A 22,085-nucleotide genomic window follows, 5' to 3' on the forward strand; every position below is an offset into this window, starting at 1 on the left:
AGCATGGAAGAAAGAAAAGGGGGAAGGAGTACCAAAGAGAGGTGATGGGCAGTTAAGGAGATAAGGTGAGAGAAGAGAAAGGGAATGGGGAATGGTGAAAAGGGGACATTAACAGAAATTTGAGAAATCAGTGTTCATGCCATCAGGTTGGAGGCTATAAGGTGTTGCTCCCCCAATCTGAATATGGCCTCATTGCGACATGTCAGAATGGGAAGTGGAATTAAAATGGGTAGCCACTGGGACATCCCGCTTTTTCTGGTGGACGGATTGTAGGTGCTCAGCGAAGTGGTCTCCTATTCTATATCGGGACTCAGTGATATACAGGTGCCACACAGGGAGCCAGATTCAGTAGATGACTCTAACAGACCCATTCTATCACCTCACCTGGAAGGACTGTTTGGAGCTCTGAATGGTAGTGAGAGAGAAGCTGTAAGGACAGGTGTAGCAGTTGTTCTGCTTACAAGGCTAAGTGCCAGGAGGGAGAAAGCAGAAACTGAGAGGAAGGAGAGAAAGACATGCTTGGTAGTGGGATCCTGTTGCAGATGGAGGAAGTTAGGGAGAATTATGTGCTGGACGTGAAAGCTGGCGGGGTGGCGGGACAAAAGGAACCCTATCCCTGGTAGGGTGGGGTGAGGGCAGATGTCTGTGAAATAGAAGAGATGCGGTTGATGGCAGCATTGATGGTGGAGGAAGGGAAATCCCTTTCTTTGAAGAAGGAGGACATCTCCTTGGTTCTGTAATGAAAAGCCTCATCCTGAGAGCAGATGCAGTGGAGACGGAGGAATTGAAAAAATGGGATGGCGTTTTTACAAGTAACAGGGTGGGAAGAGATATAGTCCAGGTAGCTGTGAGAATCAGTGGGTTTATAATTGACATCAGTAGATATCGAGAAAGTGAGAGGGTGGGGTGGGGGGAGGTAGGTGTCACAAATGGACCAAGTAAACTTGAGGACAGGGTGGAAGTTGGAGGCAAAGTTGATGAAGTCGACAAGAAGCAGCACCAATACAGTCATAGATGTAGGGGCATCTTTTTCACATTGCGGATGTCAATTGTTGGTGAGCTGCAGAGGATCTGTTTGAGGCAGCTGCAATATTATCTTTTAAAAAGCACTTGAGTAGGTACATGAGGGGAGGAGTTTAGAGGGATATGGACTTAGCACAGGAAATTGGCACTGTCTGGGTGGTCACTGGCCAGTATGGACTGGTAGGGCTAAAGGGTCTGTATCTGTGCTACATTGCTCTGTGACTCTGTCACTTCCAGAAGGCATTCCACAAGGTGTGTAATGAACGATTCAATCAGAAGAGTCTATGGTGTTGGAGTAAAAGATTTACCGAGGGACAGGAGGCAGCAGGGAAGGATAAAGGGGACCGTGGATCTGTGCTGGGACCACAACTCACAACAAACAGTGATGTGCTAGGGATAGGAAGCACATATACAGCAGTAAGATTTACTGACCACCCAAAAATAGATGGAACGGCAGCTAGGTAGGAGACTACTGATTGTTTACAGCAAGTTATAGATCGATGAGGTGACAGAGCAATGAGTTGTCAAATTGGGGTATAACAGGGGAAGATGGAGTTGTTTGGTTTATAGAAACATAGAAAATAGGTGCAGGAGTAGGCCATTCGGCCTTTCGAGACTGCACTGCCATTCGATATGATCATGGCTGATCATCCAACTCAGAATCCTATACCTGCTTTCTCTCCATACCCCCTGATCCCTTTAGCCACAAGGGCCATATCTAACTTCCTCTTAAATATAGTCAATGAACCGGCCTCAACTGTTTCCTGTGGCAGAGAATTTCACAGATTCACCACTCTCTATATGAAGAAGTTTTTACTCATCTCAGTCCTAAAAGGCTTCCACTTTATCCTTAAACTGTGACCCCTCGTTCTGGACTTCCCCAACATCAGAAACAATCTTCCTGCATCTAGCCTGTCCAATCCCTTTAAATTTTTATATGTTTCAATAAGATCCCCCCTTAATCTTCTAAATTCCAGTGAGTATAAGCCTAGTCGATCCAGTCTTTCTTCATATGAAAGTCCTGCTATCCCAGGAATCAATTAGGGAGAGGAGCAGGGGAACGGGATTGCTTAAATGGAGAATGACAGCAGAGAGCTGCAGCACCCAAGGATGTAGCTGTGCCTGTGCACAAAACACACAAACAAGTGCAACAGGGATTAGGGAAGGCTCGTGGACAGTGTTATGGGTATTGAGGAGAGAGTGCTGCACTCTGGGTCTGGTGGTGAGGAGAGTCCTGCACTCTGGGAGGGGCAGTGAGGAGAGAGAGCTGGTCTATGGGAGGGGTGATGAGGAGAGAGTGCTGTACTGAGGGTGGGGTGTGAGGAGAGAGAGCATGGCTGCTGGAGGGGCAGTGAGGAGAGAGCACTGTGCTGTCAGAGGGGCTGTGAGAAGGGAGTGCCGCACTGTGGGAGGAGCAGTGAGGGTTTGCACTTTGGGAATGGTGGTGAGAAGAGCACTGCACTGCAGAAGTGGTGATGAGAAGAGAGTGCCACGCTGTGGGAGAGACAGTGAGGAAGGAGTGCTGAGCAGTGAAGAGGGAGTTCTGTGGGAGAGGTGGTGAGGAGAGAGCACAGGGATGTGGGAGGGATGCTGAGGATGAAGCACCATGGTATGAGGGGTCAGTGAAGGAAAAACACCGGGCTGTGGGAGGGGCAGTGAGGAGGGAGCAGTGTGGGGGGTGTAGTGGTGGGGTGGGGGGTGTTGTATAATCAAAGTTAGTTGAAGGGCTAATGGAGGATTGCTTCTCTCTCAGGTGGACATAAGGGATCCCATGGCACAGTTTGCAAGAAGAGCAGCTGAATTATCATCTGGTATGGCTTTATTTCTGTTAGACCATCCAAATTTAGTGTTACATTTCTTGCTGCCACATTGTATGCATTGCAGTTCTGCCTCTGCTAGTTGCCTCGAGACATGGACAGAAGTTCTGCTGAAATGTACTTCCCTCTCTGTTTCCCACTGTTGCCAATTATGGCCCTGGTTTGTTCACCTCTGGACATTTTAAGCTCTCAGTTTAGTTTACACAAAATTCATACTTACTCTATCCCCAGTGCATCCATGCTCACAGTGATCCCGGTATGTTTAATCTGACAGTTTTCCCACTGTTTTCACTCTTTACATTGCTCCCAACATACTCCTTTCACAGCGTTCCCAATGCATTCCTTTCACATTGTTCCCAGTGTGGCTGATGTCACAGAGTCCCTAATGGAATTTGCTTATTATTGTCACATGTACTAACATACAGTGAAAAGCTTGTCTTGCATGCTGTTCATACAGATCAAATCATTACACAGTGCATTGAGCTGGAACAAGGTAAAACAATAACAGTGCTGAGTAAAGTGTAAAAGCTACTGAAAGAGTGCAGTGCAGGCAAACGATAAAATCCAAGATCATAAAGAAGCCAAGAATCCATCTTATTTCTCAAGCGGGGTAAAGGCTGTCCTTAGGCCTGGAGGTGTGTGTTTTCAAGCTTTAGTAACTTCTGCCCTCTGGGAGAGGGGAGGAGAGAGAATGTTTGGGATGAGTGGGGTCTTTGACTGGCCGCTTGACTGAGAAGTGTAGAGAGAATGTGTTTCCTCTCACCATGTTCCCATTCTATTTGCTCTCAATGCTCCCACTATGTATTCTGTATCACAATGTTCCCACTGTACTTGATCTCACAGTATTCCTAGTGTGCTTGTTCACAGCGTTCCTAGTGTGCTTGATCTCACAGTTCCTAGTCTGCTTGTTCACAGTGTTCCTAGACTGCTTGTTTACAGTGTTCCTAGTGTGCTTGATCTCACAGTGTTCCTAGTCTGCTTGTTCACAATGTTCCCAGTGTGCTTGTTTAGGGTTCTCAGTGTGCTTGATCTCACAGTGTTCTCAGTGTGTTTGATCTCACAGTGTTCCTAGTGTGCTTGATCTCACAGTGTTCTCAGTGTGCTTGATCTCACAGTGTTCCTAGTGTGCTTGATCTCACAGTGTTCTCAGTGTGCTTGATCTCACAGTGTTCTCAGTGTGCTTGATCTCACAGTGTTCCTAGTGTGCTTGATCTCACAGTGTTCTTAGTGTGCTTGATCTCACAGTGTTCCTAGTGTGCTTGATCTCACAGTGTTCTCAGTGTGCTTGATCTCACAGTGTTCTCAGTGTGCTTGATCTCACAGTGTTCTGTGTGCTTGATCTCACAGTGTTCCTAGTGTGCTTGATCTCACAGTGTTCCTACTGTTCTTGATCTCACAGTGTTCCTAGTGTGCTTGTTCACAGTGTTCGTAGTGTGCTTGATCTCACAGTGTTCCTAGTGTGCTTGTTCACAGTGTTTGTAGTGTGCTTGATCTCACAGTTCCTAGTGTGCTTGATCTCAGTTCTCAGTGTGCTTGATCTCACAGTGTTCCTAGTGTGCTTTATCTCAGTGTTCCTAGTGTGCTTGTTCAGAGTGTTCCTAGTGTGCTTGTTCAGAGTGTTCCTAGTGTGCTTGTTCACTGTGTTCTTAGTGTGCTTGATCTCACAGTGTACCTAGTGTGCTTGATTTCACAGTGTTCCTAGTGTGCTTGATCTCAGTGTTCCTAGTGTGCTTGATCTCACAGTGTTCCTACTGTTCTTGATCTCACAGTGTTCCTAGTGTGCTTGTTCGCAGTGTTCGTAGTGTGCTTGATCTCACAGTGTTCCTAGTGTGCTTGATCTCAGTGTTCTCAGTGTGCTTGATCTCACAGTGTTCCTAGTGTGCTTGATCTCACAGTGTTCCTAGTGTGCTTGATCTCACAGTGTTCCTAGTGTGCTTTATCTCAGTGTTCCTAGTGTGCTTGTTCTCAGTGTTCCTAGTGTGCTTGTTCACAGTGTTCCTAGTGTGCTTGATCTCACTGTGTTCTTAGTGTGCTTGATCTCACAGTGTTCCTAGTGTGCTTGATTTCACAGTGTTCCTAGTGTGCTTGATCTCAGTGTTCTCAGTGTGCTTGATCTCACAGTGTTCCTAGTGTGCTTGATCTCACAGTGTTCCTAGTGTGCTTTATCTCAGTGTTCCTTGTGTGCTTGTTCAGAGTGTTCCTAGTATGCTTGTTCACAGTGTTCCTAGTGTGCTTGATCTCACTGCGTTCTTAGTGTGCTTGATCTCACAGTGTTCCTACTGTTCTTGATCTCACAGTGTTCCTAGTGTGCTTGTTCGCAGTGTTCATAGTGTGCTTGATCTCACAATGTTCCTAGTGTGCTTGATCTCAGTGTTCTCAGTGTGCTTGATCTCACAGTGTTCCTAGTGTGCTTGATCTCACAGTGTTCCTAGTGTGCTTTATCTCAGTGTTCCTAGTGTGCTTGTTCAGAGTGTTCCTAGTGTGCTTGTTCAGAGTGTTCCTAGTGTGCTTGCTCGCAGTGTTTGTAGTGTGCTTGATCTCTCAGTGTTCCTAGTGTGCTTGTTCAGAGTGTTCCTAGTGTGCTTGTTCATAGTGTTCCTAGTGTGCTTGATCTCACTGTGTTCTTAGTGTGCTTGATCTCACAGTGTTCCTAGTGTGCTTGATCTCACAGTGTTCCTACTGTTCTTGATCTCACAGTGTTCCTAGTGTGCTTGTTCGCAGTGTTCGTAGTGTGCTTGATCTCACAGTTCCTAGTGTGCTTGATCTCAGTGTTCTCAGTGTGCTTGATCTCACAGTGTTCCTAGTGTGCTTTATCTCAGTGTTCCTAGTGTGCTTGTTCAGAGTGTTCCTCGTGTGCTTGTTCAGAGTGTTCCTAGTGTGCTTGTTCACTGTGTTCTTAGTGTGCTTGATCTCACAGTGTTCCTAGTGTGCTTGATTTCACAGTGTTCCTAGTGTGCTTGATCTCAGTGTTCCTAGTGTGCTTGATCTCACAGTGTTCCTACTGTTCTTGATCTCACAGTGTTCCTAGTGTGCTTGTTCGCAGTGTTCGTAGTGTGCTTGATCTCTCAGTGTTCCTAGTGTGCTTGATCTCAGTGTTCTCAGTGTGCTTGATCTCACAGTGTTCCTAGTGTGCTTGATCTCACAGTGTTCCTAGTGTGCTTGATCTCACAGTGTTCCTAGTGTGCTTTATCTCAGTGTTCCTAGTGTGCTTGTTCAGAGTGTTCCTAGTGTGCTTGCTCGCAGTGTTTGTAGTGTGCTTGTTCTCTCAGTGTTCCTAGTGTGCTTGTTCAGAGTGTTCCTAGTGTGCTTGATCTCAGTTCTCAGTGTGCTTGATCTCACAGTGTTCCTAGTGTGCTTTATCTCAGTGTTCCTAGTGTGCTTGTTCAGAGTGTTCCTAGTGTGCTTGTTCAGAGTGTTCCTAGTGTGCTTGTTCACTGTGTTCTTAGTGTGCTTGATCTCACAGTGTACCTAGTGTGCTTGATTTCACAGTGTTCCTAGTGTGCTTGATCTCAGTGTTCTCAGTGTGCTTGATCTCACAGTGTTCCTAGTGTGCTTGATTTCACAGTGTTCCTAGTGTGCTTGATCTCAGTGTTCCTAGTGTGCTTGATCTCACAGTGTTCCTACTGTTCTTGATCTCACAGTGTTCCTAGTGTGCTTGTTCGCAGTGTTCGTAGTGTGCTTGATCTCACAGTGTTCCTAGTGTGCTTGATCTCAGTGTTCTCAGTGTGCTTGATCTCACAGTGTTCCTTGTGTGCTTGATCTCACAGTGTTCCTAGTGTGCTTGATCTCACAGTGTTCCTAGTGTGCTTTATCTCAGTGTTCCTAGTGTGCTTGTTCTCAGTGTTCCTAGTGTGCTTGTTCACAGTGTTCCTAGTGTGCTTGATCTCACTGTGTTCTTAGTGTGCTTGATCTCACAGTGTTCCTAGTGTGCTTGATTTCACAGTGTTCCTAGTGTGCTTGATCTCAGTGTTCTCAGTGTGCTTGATCTCACAGTGTTCCTAGTGTGCTTGATCTCACAGTGTTCCTAGTGTGCTTTATCTCAGTGTTCCTTGTGTGCTTGTTCAGAGTGTTCCTAGTGTGCTTGTTCACAGTGTTCCTAGTGTGCTTGATCTCACTGCGTTCTTAGTGTGCTTGATCTCACAGTGTTCCTACTGTTCTTGATCTCACAGTGTTCCTAGTGTGCTTGTTCGCAGTGTTCATAGTGTGCTTGATCTCACAATGTTCCTAGTGTGCTTGATCTCAGTGTTCTCAGTGTGCTTGATCTCACAGTGTTCCTAGTGTGCTTGATCTCACAGTGTTCCTAGTGTGCTTTATCTCAGTGTTCCTAGTGTGCTTGTTCAGAGTGTTCCTAGTGTGCTTGTTCAGAGTGTTCCTAGTGTGCTTGCTCGCAGTGTTTGTAGTGTGCTTGATCTCTCAGTGTTCCTAGTGTGCTTGTTCAGAGTGTTCCTAGTGTGCTTGTTCATAGTGTTCCTAGTGTGCTTGATCTCACTGTGTTCTTAGTGTGCTTGATCTCACAGTGTTCCTAGTGTGCTTGATCTCACAGTGTTCCTACTGTTCTTGATCTCACAGTGTTCCTAGTGTGCTTGTTCGCAGTGTTCGTAGTGTGCTTGATCTCACAGTTCCTAGTGTGCTTGATCTCAGTGTTCTCAGTGTGCTTGATCTCACAGTGTTCCTAGTGTGCTTTATCTCAGTGTTCCTAGTGTGCTTGTTCAGAGTGTTCCTCGTGTGCTTGTTCAGAGTGTTCCTAGTGTGCTTGTTCACTGTGTTCTTAGTGTGCTTGATCTCACAGTGTTCCTAGTGTGCTTGATTTCACAGTGTTCCTAGTGTGCTTGATCTCAGTGTTCCTAGTGTGCTTGATCTCACAGTGTTCCTACTGTTCTTGATCTCACAGTGTTCCTAGTGTGCTTGTTCGCAGTGTTCGTAGTGTGCTTGATCTCTCAGTGTTCCTAGTGTGCTTGATCTCAGTGTTCTCAGTGTGCTTGATCTCACAGTGTTCCTAGTGTGCTTGATCTCACAGTGTTCCTAGTGTGCTTGATCTCACAGTGTTCCTAGTGTGCTTTATCTCAGTGTTCCTAGTGTGCTTGTTCAGAGTGTTCCTAGTGTGCTTGCTCGCAGTGTTTGTAGTGTGCTTGTTCTCTCAGTGTTCCTAGTGTGCTTGTTCAGAGTGTTCCTAGTGTGCTTGATCTCAGTTCTCAGTGTGCTTGATCTCACAGTGTTCCTAGTGTGCTTTATCTCAGTGTTCCTAGTGTGCTTGTTCAGAGTGTTCCTAGTGTGCTTGTTCAGAGTGTTCCTAGTGTGCTTGTTCACTGTGTTCTTAGTGTGCTTGATCTCACAGTGTACCTAGTGTGCTTGATTTCACAGTGTTCCTAGTGTGCTTGATCTCAGTGTTCTCAGTGTGCTTGATCTCACAGTGTTCCTAGTGTGCTTGATTTCACAGTGTTCCTAGTGTGCTTGATCTCAGTGTTCCTAGTGTGCTTGATCTCACAGTGTTCCTACTGTTCTTGATCTCACAGTGTTCCTAGTGTGCTTGTTCGCAGTGTTCGTAGTGTGCTTGATCTCACAGTGTTCCTAGTGTGCTTGATCTCAGTGTTCTCAGTGTGCTTGATCTCACAGTGTTCCTAGTGTGCTTGATCTCACAGTGTTCCTAGTGTGCTTGATCTCACAGTGTTCCTAGTGTGCTTTATCTCAGTGTTCCTAGTGTGCTTGTTCTCAGTGTTCCTAGTGTGCTTGTTCACAGTGTTCCTAGTGTGCTTGATCTCACTGTGTTCTTAGTGTGCTTGATCTCACAGTGTTCCTAGTGTGCTTGATTTCACAGTGTTCCTAGTGTGCTTGATCTCAGTGTTCTCAGTGTGCTTGATCTCACAGTGTTCCTAGTGTGCTTGATCTCACAGTGTTCCTAGTGTGCTTTATCTCAGTGTTCCTTGTGTGCTTGTTCAGAGTGTTCCTAGTGTGCTTGTTCACAGTGTTCCTAGTGTGCTTGATCTCACTGCGTTCTTAGTGTGCTTGATCTCACAGTGTTCCTACTGTTCTTGATCTCACAGTGTTCCTAGTGTGCTTGTTCGCAGTGTTCATAGTGTGCTTGATCTCACAATGTTCCTAGTGTGCTTGATCTCACAGTGTTCTCAGTGTGCTTGATCTCACAGTGTTCCTAGTGTGCTTGATCTCACAGTGTTCCTAGTGTGCTTTATCTCAGTGTTCCTAGTGTGCTTGTTCAGAGTGTTCCTAGTGTGCTTGTTCAGAGTGTTCCTAGTGTGCTTGCTCGCAGTGTTTGTAGTGTGCTTGATCTCTCAGTGTTCCTAGTGTGCTTGTTCAGAGTGTTCCTAGTGTGCTTGTTCATAGTGTTCCTAGTGTGCTTGATCTCACTGTGTTCTTAGTGTGCTTGATCTCACAGTGTTCCTAGTGTGCTTGATCTCACAGTGTTCCTACTGTTCTTGATCTCAGTGTTCCTAGTGTGCTTGTTCGCAGTGTTCGTAGTGTGCTTGATCTCACAGTTCCTAGTGTGCTTGATCTCAGTGTTCTCAGTGTGCTTGATCTCACAGTGTTCCTAGTGTGCTTTATCTCAGTGTTCCTAGTGTGCTTGTTCAGAGTGTTCCTCGTGTGCTTGTTCAGAGTGTTCCTAGTGTGCTTGTTCACTGTGTTCTTAGTGTGCTTGATCTCACAGTGTTCCTAGTGTGCTTGATTTCACAGTGTTCCTAGTGTGCTTGATCTCAGTGTTCCTAGTGTGCTTGATCTCACAGTGTTCCTACTGTTCTTGATCTCACAGTGTTCCTAGTGTGCTTGTTCGCAGTGTTCGTAGTGTGCTTGATCTCTCAGTGTTCCTAGTGTGCTTGATCTCAGTGTTCTCAGTGTGCTTGATCTCACAGTGTTCCTAGTGTGCTTGATCTCACAGTGTTCCTAGTGTGCTTGATCTCACAGTGTTCCTAGTGTGCTTTATCTCAGTGTTCCTAGTGTGCTTGTTCAGAGTGTTCCTAGTGTGCTTGCTCGCAGTGTTTGTAGTGTGCTTGTTCTCTCAGTGTTCCTAGTGTGCTTGTTCAGAGTGTTCCTAGTGTGCTTGTTCATAGTGTTCCTAATGTGCTTGATCTCACAGTGTTCTCAGTGTGCTTGTTCTCAGTGTTCTCAGTGTGCTTGATCTCACAGTGTTCCTAGTGTGCTTGATCTCACAGTGTTCCTAGTGTGCTTTATCTCAGTGTTCCTAGTGTGCTTGTTCAGAGTGTTCCTAGTGTGCTTGTTCACAGTGTTCCTAGTGTGCTTGATCTCACTGTGTTCTTAGTGTGCTTGATCTCACTGTGTTCCTAGTGTGCTTGATCTCACAGTGTTCCTGGTGTGCTTGATCTCAGTGTTCCTAGTGTGCTTGATCTCACAGTGTTCTCAGTGTGCTTGATCTCTCAGTGTTCCTAGTGTGCTTGATCTCACAGTGTTCTCAGTGTTCTCAGTGTGCTTGTTCACAGTGTTCCTCGTGTGCTTGTTCTCAGTGTTCCTAGTGTGCTTGATCTCACAGTTCTCAGTGTGCTTGTTCACAGAGTTCCTAGTGTGCTTGATCTCACAGTGTTCCTACTGTTCTTGATCTCACAGTGTTCCTAGTGTGCTTGTTCGCAGTGTTCGTAGTGTGCTTGATCTCACAATTCCTAGTGTGCTTGATCTCAGTGTTCTCAGTGTGCTTGATCTCACAGTGTTCCTAGTGTGCTTGTTCGCAGTGTTCGTAGTGTGCTTGATCTCACAGTGTTCCTAGTGTGCTTGATCTCAGTGTTCTCAGTGTGCTTGATCTCACAGTGTTCCTAGTGTGCTTGATCTCACAGTGTTCCTAGAGAGCTTGATCTCACAGTGTTCCTAGTGTGCTTTATCTCAGTGTTCCTAGTGTGCTTGTTCTCAGTGTTCCTAGTGTTCTTGTTCACAGTGTTCCTAGTGTGCTTGATCTCACTGTGTTCTTAGTGTGCTTGATCTCACAGTGTTCCTAGTGTGCTTGATTTCACAGTGTTCCTAGTGTGCTTGATCTCAGTGTTCTCAGTGTGCTTGATCTCACAGTGTTCCTAGTGTGCTTTATCTCAGTGTTCCTAGTGTGCTTGTTCAGAGTGTTCCTAGTGTGCTTGTTCATAGTGTTCCTAGTGTGCTTGATCTCACTGTGTTCTTAGTGTGCTTGATCTCACAGTGTTCCTAGTGTGCTTGATTTCACAGTGTTCCTAGTGTGCTTGATCTCAGTGTTCCTAATGTGCTTGATCTCACAGTGTTCTCAGTGTGCTTGTTCTCAGTGTTCTCAGTGTGCTTGATCTCAGTGTTCCTAGTGTGCTTGATCTCACAGTGTTCTCAGTGTGCTTGATCTCTCAGTGTTCTCAGTGTGCTTGTTCACAGTGTTCCTCGTGTGCTTGATCTCAGTGTTCCTAGTGTGCTTGATCTCACAGTGTTCTCAGTGTGCTTGTTCACAGAGTTCCTAGTGTGCTTGATCTCACAGTGTTCCTACTGTTCTTGATCTCACAGTGTTCCTAGTGCGCTTGTTCGCAGTGTTCGTAGTGTGCTTGATCTCACAGTGTTCCTAGTGTGCTTTATCTCAGTGTTCCTAGTGTGCTTGTTCAGAGTGTTCCTCGTGTGCTTGTTCAGAGTGTTCCTAGTGTGCTTGTTCACTGTGTTCTTAGTGTGCTTGATCTCACAGTGTTCCTAGTGTGCTTGATTTCACAGTGTTCCTAGTGTGCTTGATCTCAGTGTTCCTAGTGTGCTTGATCTCACAGTGTTCCTACTGTTCTTGATCTCACAGTGTTCCTAGTGTGCTTGTTCGCAGTGTTCGTAGTGTGCTTGATCTCTCAGTGTTCCTAGTGTGCTTGATCTCAGTGTTCTCAGTGTGCTTGATCTCACAGTGTTCCTAGTGTGCTTGATCTCACAGTGTTCCTAGTGTGCTTGATCTCACAGTGTTCCTAGTGTGCTTTATCTCAGTGTTCCTAGTGTGCTTGTTCAGAGTGTTCCTAGTGTGCTTGCTCGCAGTGTTTGTAGTGTGCTTGTTCTCTCAGTGTTCCTAGTGTGCTTGTTCAGAGTGTTCCTAGTGTGCTTGATCTCAGTTCTCAGTGTGCTTGATCTCACAGTGTTCCTAGTGTGCTTTATCTCAGTGTTCCTAGTGTGCTTGTTCAGAGTGTTCCTAGTGTGCTTGTTCAGAGTGTTCCTAGTGTGCTTGTTCACTGTGTTCTTAGTGTGCTTGATCTCACAGTGTACCTAGTGTGCTTGATTTCACAGTGTTCCTAGTGTGCTTGATCTCAGTGTTCTCAGTGTGCTTGATCTCACAGTGTTCCTAGTGTGCTTGATTTCACAGTGTTCCTAGTGTGCTTGATCTCAGTGTTCCTAGTGTGCTTGATCTCACAGTGTTCCTACTGTTCTTGATCTCACAGTGTTCCTAGTGTGCTTGTTCGCAGTGTTCGTAGTGTGCTTGATCTCACAGTGTTCCTAGTGTGCTTGATCTCAGTGTTCTCAGTGTGCTTGATCTCACAGTGTTCCTAGTGTGCTTGATCTCACAGTGTTCCTAGTGTGCTTGATCTCACAGTGTTCCTAGTGTGCTTTATCTCAGTGTTCCTAGTGTGCTTGTTCTCAGTGTTCCTAGTGTGCTTGTTCACAGTGTTCCTAGTGTGCTTGATCTCACTGTGTTCTTAGTGTGCTTGATCTCACAGTGTTCCTAGTGTGCTTGATTTCACAGTGTTCCTAGTGTGCTTGATCTCAGTGTTCTCAGTGTGCTTGATCTCACAGTGTTCCTAGTGTGCTTGATCTCACAGTGTTCCTAGTGTGCTTTATCTCAGTGTTCCTTGTGTGCTTGTTCAGAGTGTTCCTAGTGTGCTTGTTCACAGTGTTCCTAGTGTGCTTGATCTCACTGCGTTCTTAGTGTGCTTGATCTCACAGTGTTCCTACTGTTCTTGATCTCACAGTGTTCCTAGTGTGCTTGTTCGCAGTGTTCATAGTGTGCTTGATCTCACAATGTTCCTAGTGTGCTTGATCTCACAGTGTTCTCAGTGTGCTTGATCTCACAGTGTTCCTAGTGTGCTTGATCTCACAGTGTTCCTAGTGTGCTTTATCTCAGTGTTCCTAGTGTGCTTGTTCAGAGTGTTCCTAGTGTGCTTGTTCAGAGTGTTCCTAGTGTGCTTGCTCGCAGTGTTTGTAGTGTGCTTGATCTCTCAGTGTTCCTAGTGTGCTTGTTCAGAGTGTTCCTAGTGTGCTTGTTCATAGTGTTCCTAGTGTGCTTGATCTCACTGTGTTCTTAGTGTGCTTGATCTCACAGTGTTCCTAGTGTGCTTGATCTCACAGTGTTCCTACTGTTCTTGATCTCACAGTGTTCCTAGTGTGCTTGTTCGCAGTGTTCGTAGTGTGCTTGATCTCACAGTTCCTAGTGTGCTTGATCTCAGTGTTCTCAGTGTGCTTGATCTCACAGTGTTCCTAGTGTGCTTTATCTCAGTGTTCCTAGTGTGCTTGTTCAGAGTGTTCCTCGTGTGCTTGTTCAGAGTGTTCCTAGTGTGCTTGTTCACTGTGTTCTTAGTGTGCTTGATCTCACAGTGTTCCTAGTGTGCTTGATTTCACAGTGTTCCTAGTGTGCTTGATCTCAGTGTTCCTAGTGTGCTTGATCTCACAGTGTTCCTACTGTTCTTGATCTCACAGTGTTCCTAGTGTGCTTGTTCGCAGTGTTCGTAGTGTGCTTGATCTCTCAGTGTTCCTAGTGTGCTTGATCTCAGTGTTCTCAGTGTGCTTGATCTCACAGTGTTCCTAGTGTGCTTGATCTCACAGTGTTCCTAGTGTGCTTGATCTCACAGTGTTCCTAGTGTGCTTTATCTCAGTGTTCCTAGTGTGCTTGTTCAGAGTGTTCCTAGTGTGCTTGCTCGCAGTGTTTGTAGTGTGCTTGTTCTCTCAGTGTTCCTAGTGTGCTTGTTCAGAGTGTTCCTAGTGTGCTTGTTCATAGTGTTCCTAATGTGCTTGATCTCACAGTGTTCTCAGTGTGCTTGTTCTCAGTGTTCTCAGTGTGCTTGATCTCACAGTGTTCCTAGTGTGCTTGATCTCACAGTGTTCCTAGTGTGCTTTATCTCAGTGTTCCTAGTGTGCTTGTTCAGAGTGTTCCTAGTGTGCTTGTTCACAGTGTTCCTAGTGTGCTTGATCTCACTGTGTTCTTAGTGTGCTTGATCTCACTGTGTTCCTAGTGTGCTTGATCTCACAGTGTTCCTGGTGTGCTTGATCTCAGTGTTCCTAGTGTGCTTGATCTCACAGTGTTCTCAGTGTGCTTGATCTCTCAGTGTTCCTAGTGTGCTTGATCTCACAGTGTTCTCAGTGTTCTCAGTGTGCTTGTTCACAGTGTTCCTCGTGTGCTTGTTCTCAGTGTTCCTAGTGTGCTTGATCTCACAGTTCTCAGTGTGCTTGTTCACAGAGTTCCTAGTGTGCTTGATCTCACAGTGTTCCTACTGTTCTTGATCTCACAGTGTTCCTAGTGTGCTTGTTCGCAGTGTTCGTAGTGTGCTTGATCTCACAATTCCTAGTGTGCTTGATCTCAGTGTTCTCAGTGTGCTTGATCTCACAGTGTTCCTAGTGTGCTTGTTCGCAGTGTTCGTAGTGTGCTTGATCTCACAGTGTTCCTAGTGTGCTTGATCTCAGTGTTCTCAGTGTGCTTGATCTCACAGTGTTCCTAGTGTGCTTGATCTCACAGTGTTCCTAGAGAGCTTGATCTCACAGTGTTCCTAGTGTGCTTTATCTCAGTGTTCCTAGTGTGCTTGTTCTCAGTGTTCCTAGTGTTCTTGTTCACAGTGTTCCTAGTGTGCTTGATCTCACTGTGTTCTTAGTGTGCTTGATCTCACAGTGTTCCTAGTGTGCTTGATTTCACAGTGTTCCTAGTGTGCTTGATCTCAGTGTTCTCAGTGTGCTTGATCTCACAGTGTTCCTAGTGTGCTTTATCTCAGTGTTCCTAGTGTGCTTGTTCAGAGTGTTCCTAGTGTGCTTGTTCATAGTGTTCCTAGTGTGCTTGATCTCACTGTGTTCTTAGTGTGCTTGATCTCACAGTGTTCCTAGTGTGCTTGATTTCAGTGTTCCTAGTGTGCTTGATCTCAGTGTTCCTAATGTGCTTGATCTCACAGTGTTCTCAGTGTGCTTGTTCTCAGTGTTCTCAGTGTGCTTGATCTCAGTGTTCCTAGTGTGCTTGATCTCACAGTGTTCTCAGTGTGCTTGATCTCTCAGTGTTCTCAGTGTGCTTGTTCACAGTGTTCCTCGTGTGCTTGATCTCAGTGTTCCTAGTGTGCTTGATCTCACAGTGTTCTCAGTGTGCTTGTTCACAGAGTTCCTAGTGTGCTTGATCTCACAGTGTTCCTACTGTTCTTGATCTCACAGTGTTCCTAGTGTGCTTGTTCGCAGTGTTCGTAGTGTGCTTGATCTCACAGTGTTCCTAGTGTGCTTTATCTCAGTGTTCCTAGTGTGCTTGTTCAGAGTGTTCCTAGTGTGCTTGTTCAGAGTGTTCCTAGTGTGCTTGTTCACTGTGTTCTTAGTGTGCTTGATCTCACAGTGTACCTAGTGTGCTTGATTTCACAGTGTTCCTAGTGTGCTTGATCTCAGTGTTCTCAGTGTGCTTGATCTCACAGTGTTCCTAGTGTGCTTGATTTCACAGTGTTCCTAGTGTGCTTGATCTCAGTGTTCCTAGTGTGCTTGATCTCACAGTGTTCCTACTGTTCTTGATCTCACAGTGTTCCTAGTGTGCTTGTTCGCAGTGTTCGTAGTGTGCTTGATCTCACAGTGTTCCTAGTGTGCTTGATCTCAGTGTTCTCAGTGTGCTTGATCTCACAGTGTTCCTAGTGTGCTTGATCTCACAGTGTTCCTAGTGTGCTTGATCTCACAGTGTTCCTAGTGTGCTTTATCTCAGTGTTCCTAGTGTGCTTGTTCTCAGTGTTCCTAGTGTGCTTGTTCACAGTGTTCCTAGTGTGCTTGATCTCACTGTGTTCTTAGTGTGCTTGATCTCACAGTGTTCCTAGTGTGCTTGATTTCACAGTGTTCCTAGTGTGCTTGATCTCAGTGTTCTCAGTGTGCTTGATCTCACAGTGTTCCTAGTGTGCTTGATCTCACAGTGTTCCTAGTGTGCTTTATCTCAGTGTTCCTTGTGTGCTTGTTCAGAGTGTTCCTAGTGTGCTTGTTCACAGTGTTCCTAGTGTGCTTGATCTCACTGCGTTCTTAGTGTGCTTGATCTCACAGTGTTCCTACTGTTCTTGATCTCACAGTGTTCCTAGTGTGCTTGTTCGCAGTGTTCATAGTGTGCTTGATCTCACAATGTTCCTAGTGTGCTTGATCTCACAGTGTTCTCAGTGTGCTTGATCTCACAGTGTTCCTAGTGTGCTTGATCTCACAGTGTTCCTAGTGTGCTTTATCTCAGTGTTCCTAGTGTGCTTGTTCAGAGTGTTCCTAGTGTGCTTGTTCAGAGTGTTCCTAGTGTGCTTGCTCGCAGTGTTTGTAGTGTGCTTGATCTCTCAGTGTTCCTAGTGTGCTTGTTCAGAGTGTTCCTAGTGTGCTTGTTCATAGTGTTCCTAGTGTGCTTGATCTCACTGTGTTCTTAGTGTGCTTGATCTCACAGTGTTCCTAGTGTGCTTGATCTCACAGTGTTCCTACTGTTCTTGATCTCACAGTGTTCCTAGTGTGCTTGTTCGCAGTGTTCGTAGTGTGCTTGATCTCACAGTTCCTAGTGTGCTTGATCTCAGTGTTCTCAGTGTGCTTGATCTCACAGTGTTCCTAGTGTGCTTTATCTCAGTGTTCCTAGTGTGCTTGTTCAGAGTGTTCCTCGTGTGCTTGTTCAGAGTGTTCCTAGTGTGCTTGTTCACTGTGTTCTTAGTGTGCTTGATCTCACAGTGTTCCTAGTGTGCTTGATTTCACAGTGTTCCTAGTGTGCTTGATCTCAGTGTTCCTAGTGTGCTTGATCTCACAGTGTTCCTACTGTTCTTGATCTCACAGTGTTCCTAGTGTGCTTGTTCGCAGTGTTCGTAGTGTGCTTGATCTCTCAGTGTTCCTAGTGTGCTTGATCTCAGTGTTCTCAGTGTGCTTGATCTCACAGTGTTCCTAGTGTGCTTGATCTCACAGTGTTCCTAGTGTGCTTGATCTCACAGTGTTCCTAGTGTGCTTTATCTCAGTGTTCCTAGTGTGCTTGTTCAGAGTGTTCCTAGTGTGCTTGCTCGCAGTGTTTGTAGTGTGCTTGTTCTCTCAGTGTTCCTAGTGTGCTTGTTCAGAGTGTTCCTAGTGTGCTTGTTCATAGTGTTCCTAATGTGCTTGATCTCACAGTGTTCTCAGTGTGCTTGTTCTCAGTGTTCTCAGTGTGCTTGATCTCACAGTGTTCCTAGTGTGCTTGATCTCACAGTGTTCCTAGTGTGCTTTATCTCAGTGTTCCTAGTGTGCTTGTTCAGAGTGTTCCTAGTGTGCTTGTTCACAGTGTTCCTAGTGTGCTTGATCTCACTGTGTTCTTAGTGTGCTTGATCTCACTGTGTTCCTAGTGTGCTTGATCTCACAGTGTTCCTGGTGTGCTTGATCTCAGTGTTCCTAGTGTGCTTGATCTCACAGTGTTCTCAGTGTGCTTGATCTCTCAGTGTTCCTAGTGTGCTTGATCTCACAGTGTTCTCAGTGTTCTCAGTGTGCTTGTTCACAGTGTTCCTCGTGTGCTTGTTCTCAGTGTTCCTAGTGTGCTTGATCTCACAGTTCTCAGTGTGCTTGTTCACAGAGTTCCTAGTGTGCTTGATCTCACAGTGTTCCTACTGTTCTTGATCTCACAGTGTTCCTAGTGTGCTTGTTCGCAGTGTTCGTAGTGTGCTTGATCTCACAATTCCTAGTGTGCTTGATCTCAGTGTTCTCAGTGTGCTTGATCTCACAGTGTTCCTAGTGTGCTTGTTCGCAGTGTTCGTAGTGTGCTTGATCTCACAGTGTTCCTAGTGTGCTTGATCTCAGTGTTCTCAGTGTGCTTGATCTCACAGTGTTCCTAGTGTGCTTGATCTCACAGTGTTCCTAGAGAGCTTGATCTCACAGTGTTCCTAGTGTGCTTTATCTCAGTGTTCCTAGTGTGCTTGTTCTCAGTGTTCCTAGTGTTCTTGTTCACAGTGTTCCTAGTGTGCTTGATCTCACTGTGTTCTTAGTGTGCTTGATCTCACAGTGTTCCTAGTGTGCTTGATTTCACAGTGTTCCTAGTGTGCTTGATCTCAGTGTTCTCAGTGTGCTTGATCTCACAGTGTTCCTAGTGTGCTTTATCTCAGTGTTCCTAGTGTGCTTGTTCAGAGTGTTCCTAGTGTGCTTGTTCATAGTGTTCCTAGTGTGCTTGATCTCACTGTGTTCTTAGTGTGCTTGATCTCACAGTGTTCCTAGTGTGCTTGATTTCACAGTGTTCCTAGTGTGCTTTATCTCAGTGTTCCTTGTGTGCTTGTTCAGAGTGTTCCTAGTGTGCTTTATCTCAGTGTTCCTAGTGTGCTTGTTCAGAGTGTTCCTAGTGTGCTTGTTCAGAGTGTTCCTAGTGTGCTTGTTCACTGTGTTCTTAGTGCGCTTGATCTCACTGTCTTCTTAGTGTGCTTGATCTCACAGTGTTCCTAGTGTGCTTGATTTCACAGTGTTCCTAGTGTGCTTGATCTCAGTGTTCCTAATGTGCTTGATCTCACAGTGTTCTCAGTGTGCTTGATCTCTCAGTGTTCTCAGTGTGCTTGTTCACAGTGTTCCTCGTGTGCTTGATCTCAGTGTTCCTAGTGTGCTTGATCTCTCAGTGTTCCTAGTGTGCTTGTTCACAGTGTTCCTAGTGTGCTTGATCTCACTGTGTTCTTAGTGTGCTTGATCTCACAGTGTTCCTAGTGTGCTTGATTTCACAGTGTTCCTAGTGTGCTTGATCTCAGTGTTCTCAGTGTGCTTGATCTCACAGTGTTCCTAGTGTGCTTGATCTCACAGTGTTCCTAGTGTGCTGTATCTCAGTGTTCCTTGTGTGCTTGTTCAGAGTGTTCCTAGTGTGCTTGTTCTCAGTGTTCCTAGTGTGCTTGATCTCACTGCGTTCTTAGTGTGCTTGATCTCACAGTGTTCCTACTGTTCTTGATCTCACAGTGTTCCTAGTGTGCTTGTTCGCAGTGTTCATAGTGTGCTTGATCTCACAGTGTTCCTAGTGTGCTTGATCTCACTGTGTTCTCAGTGTGCTTGATCTCACAGTGTTCCTAGTGTGCTTGTTCAGAGTGTTCCTAGTGTGCTTGTTCATAGTGTTCCTAGTGTGCTTGATCTCACTGTGTTCTTAGTGTGCTTGATCTCACAGTGTTCCTAGTGTGCTTGATTTCACAGTGTTCCTAGTGTGCTTGATCTCAGTGTTCCTAATGTGCTTGATCTCACAGTGTTCTCAGTGTGCTTGTTCTCAGTGTTCTCAGTGTGCTTGATCTCACAGTGTTCCTAGTGTGCTTGATCTCACAGTGTTCTCAGTGTGCTTGATCTCTCAGTGTTCCTAGTGTGCTTGATCTCACAGTGTTCTCAGTGTTCTCAGTGTGCTTGTTCACAGTGTTCCTCGTGTGCTTGATCTCAGTGTTCGTAGTGTGCTTGATCTCACAGTGTTCCTAGTGTGCTTTATCTCAGTGTTCCTAGTGTGCTTGTTCAGAGTGTTCCTAGTGTGCTTGTTCAGAGTGTTCCTAGTGTGCTTGTTCACTGTGTTCTTAGTGTGCTTGATCTCACAGTGTTCCTAGTGTGCTTGATTTCACAGTGTTCCTAGTGTGCTTGATCTCAGTGTTCCTAGTGTGCTTGATCTCACAGTGTTCCTACTGTTCTTGATCTCACAGTGTTCCTAGTGTGCTTGTTCGCAGTGTTCGTAGTGTGCTTGATCTCACAGTGTTCCTCGTGTGCTTGATCTCAGTGTTCTCAGTGTGCTTGATCTCACAGTGTTCCTAGTGTGCTTGATTTCACAGTGTTCCTTGTGTGCTTGATCTCAGTGTTCCTAGTGTGCTTGATCTCACAGTGTTCCTACTGTTCTTGATCTCACAGTGTTCCTAGTGTGCTTGTTCGCAGTGTTCGTAGTGTGCTTGATCTCTCAGTGTTCCTAGTGTGCTTGATCTCAGTGTTCTCAGTGTGCTTGATCTCACAGTGTTCCTAGTGTGCTTGATCTCACAGTGTTCCTAGTGTGCTTTATCTCAGTGTTCCTAGTGTGCTTGTTCAGAGTGTTCCTAGTGTGCTTGTTCATAGTGTTCCTAGTGTGCTTGATCTCACTGTGTTCTTAGTGTGCTTGATCTCACAGTGTTCCTAGTGTGCTTGATTTCACAGTGTTCCTAGTGTGCTTGATCTCAGTGTTCCTAATGTGCTTGATCTCACAGTGTTCTCAGTGTGCTTGTTCTCAGTGTTCTCAGTGTGCTTGATCTCAGTGTTCCTAGTGTGCTTGATCTCACAGTGTTCTCAGTGTGCTTGATCTCTCAGTGTTCTCAGTGTGCTTGTTCACAGTGTTCCTCGTGTGCTTGATCTCAGTGTTCCTAGTGTGCTTGATCTCACAGTGTTCTCAGTGTGCTTGTTCACAGAGTTCCTAGTGTGCTTGATCTCACAGTGTTCCTACTGTTCTTGATCTCACAGTGTTCCTAGTGTGCTTGTTCGCAGTGTTCGTAGTGTGCTTGATCTCACAGTGTTCCTAGTGTGCTTTATCTCAGTGTTCCTAGTGTGCTTGTTCAGAGTGTTCCTAGTGTGCTTGTTCAGAGTGTTCCTAGTGTGCTTGTTCACTGTGTTCTTAGTGTGCTTGATCTCACAGTGTTCCTAGTGTGCTTGATTTCACAGTGTTCCTAGTGTGCTTGATCTCAGTGTTCCTAGTGTGCTTGATCTCACAGTGTTCCTACTGTTCTTGATCTCACAGTGTTCCTAGTGTGCTTGTTCGCAGTGTTCGTAGTGTGCTTGATCTCACAGTGTTCCTAGTGTGCTTGATCTCAGTGTTCTCAGTGTGCTTGATCTCACAGTGTTCCTAGTGTGCTTGATTTCACAGTGTTCCTAGTGTGCTTGATCTCAGTGTTCCTAGTGTGCTTGATCTCACAGTGTTCCTACTGTTCTTGATCTCACAGTGTTCGTAGTGTGCTTGTTCGCAGTGTTCGTAGTGTGCTTGATCTCTCAGTGTTCCTAGTGTGCTTGATCTCAGTGTTCTCAGTGTGCTTGATCTCACAGTGTTCCTAGTGTGCTTGATCTCACAGTGTTCCTAGTGTGCTTGATCTCACAGTGTTCCTAGTGTGCTTTATCTCAGTGTTCCTAGTGTGCTTGTTCTCAGTGTTCCTAGTGTGCTTGTTCACAGTGTTCCTAGTGTGCTTGATCTCACTGTGTTCTTAGTGTGCTTGATCTCACAGTGTTCCTAGTGTGCTTGATTTCACAGTGTTCCTAGTGTGCTTGATCTCAGTGTTCCTAGTGTGCTTGATCTCACAGTGTTCTCAGTGTGCTTGTTCTCAGTGTGCTTGTTCACAGTGTTCCTCGTGTGCTTGATCTCAGTGTTCCTAGTGTGCTTGATCTCACAGTGTTCTCAGTGTGCTTGTTCACAGTGTTCGTAGTGTGCTTGATCTCACAGTGTTCCTAGTGTGCTTGATCTCAGTGTTCCTAGTGTGCTTGATCTCACAGTGTTCTCAGTGTGCTTGTTCTCAGTGTGCTTGTTCACAGTGTTCCTCGTGTGCTTGATCTCAGTGTTCCTAGTGTGCTTGATCTCACAGTGTTCTCAGTGTGCTTGTTCACAGTGTTCGTAGTGTGCTTGATCTCACAGTGTTCCTAGTGTGCTTGATCTCAGTGTTCTCAGTGTGCTTGATCTCACAGTGTTCCTAGTGTGCTTGATTTCACAGTGTTCCTAGTGTGCTTGATCTCAGTGTTCCTAGTGTGCTTGATCTCACAGTGTTCCTACTGTTCTTGATCTCACAGTGTTCCTAGTGTGCTTGTTCGCAGTGTTCGTAGTGTGCTTGATCTCTCAGTGTTCCTAGTGTGCTTGTTCAGAGTGTTCGTAGTGTGCTTGTTCATAGTGTTCCTAGTGTGCTTGATCTCACTGTGTTCTTAGTGTGCTTGATCTCACAGTGTTCCTAGTGTGCTTGATCTCACAGTGTTCCTGGTGTGCTTGATCTCAGTGTTCCTAGTGTGCTTGATCTCACAGTGTTCCTAGTGTGTTTGATTTCACAGTGTTCCTAGTGTGCTTGATCTCAGTGTTCCTAGTGTGCTTGATCTCACAGTGTTCCTAGTGTGCTTGATCTCACAGTGTTCCTAGTGTGCTTGTTGGCAGTGTTCGTAGTGTGCTTGATCTCTCAGTGTTCCTAGTGTGCTTGTTCAGAGTGTTCC

At 45.6% G+C, this 22,085-nt stretch overlaps 1 protein-coding gene across 12 annotated transcripts in view; it reads left to right on the forward strand.

Annotated features, from left to right (window-relative positions):
- Positions 1-22,085, forward strand: part of LOC132393150 (glutamate receptor ionotropic, kainate 5-like) — a 227,151-nt gene that overhangs the window by 69,988 nt on the left and 135,078 nt on the right. For all 12 annotated transcript variants that reach the window (XM_059968039.1, XM_059968050.1, XM_059968092.1 and 9 more), the window contains one exon: positions 2,777-2,834. The gene's annotated coding sequence lies outside the window, so the exon portion shown is untranslated. The remainder of the gene's footprint in view (positions 1-2,776; positions 2,835-22,085) is intronic.

Source organism: Hypanus sabinus, chromosome 1 (genome assembly GCF_030144855.1).
Source record: "Hypanus sabinus isolate sHypSab1 chromosome 1, sHypSab1.hap1, whole genome shotgun sequence".
Lineage (NCBI taxonomy): Eukaryota > Metazoa > Chordata > Chondrichthyes > Myliobatiformes > Dasyatidae > Hypanus > Hypanus sabinus.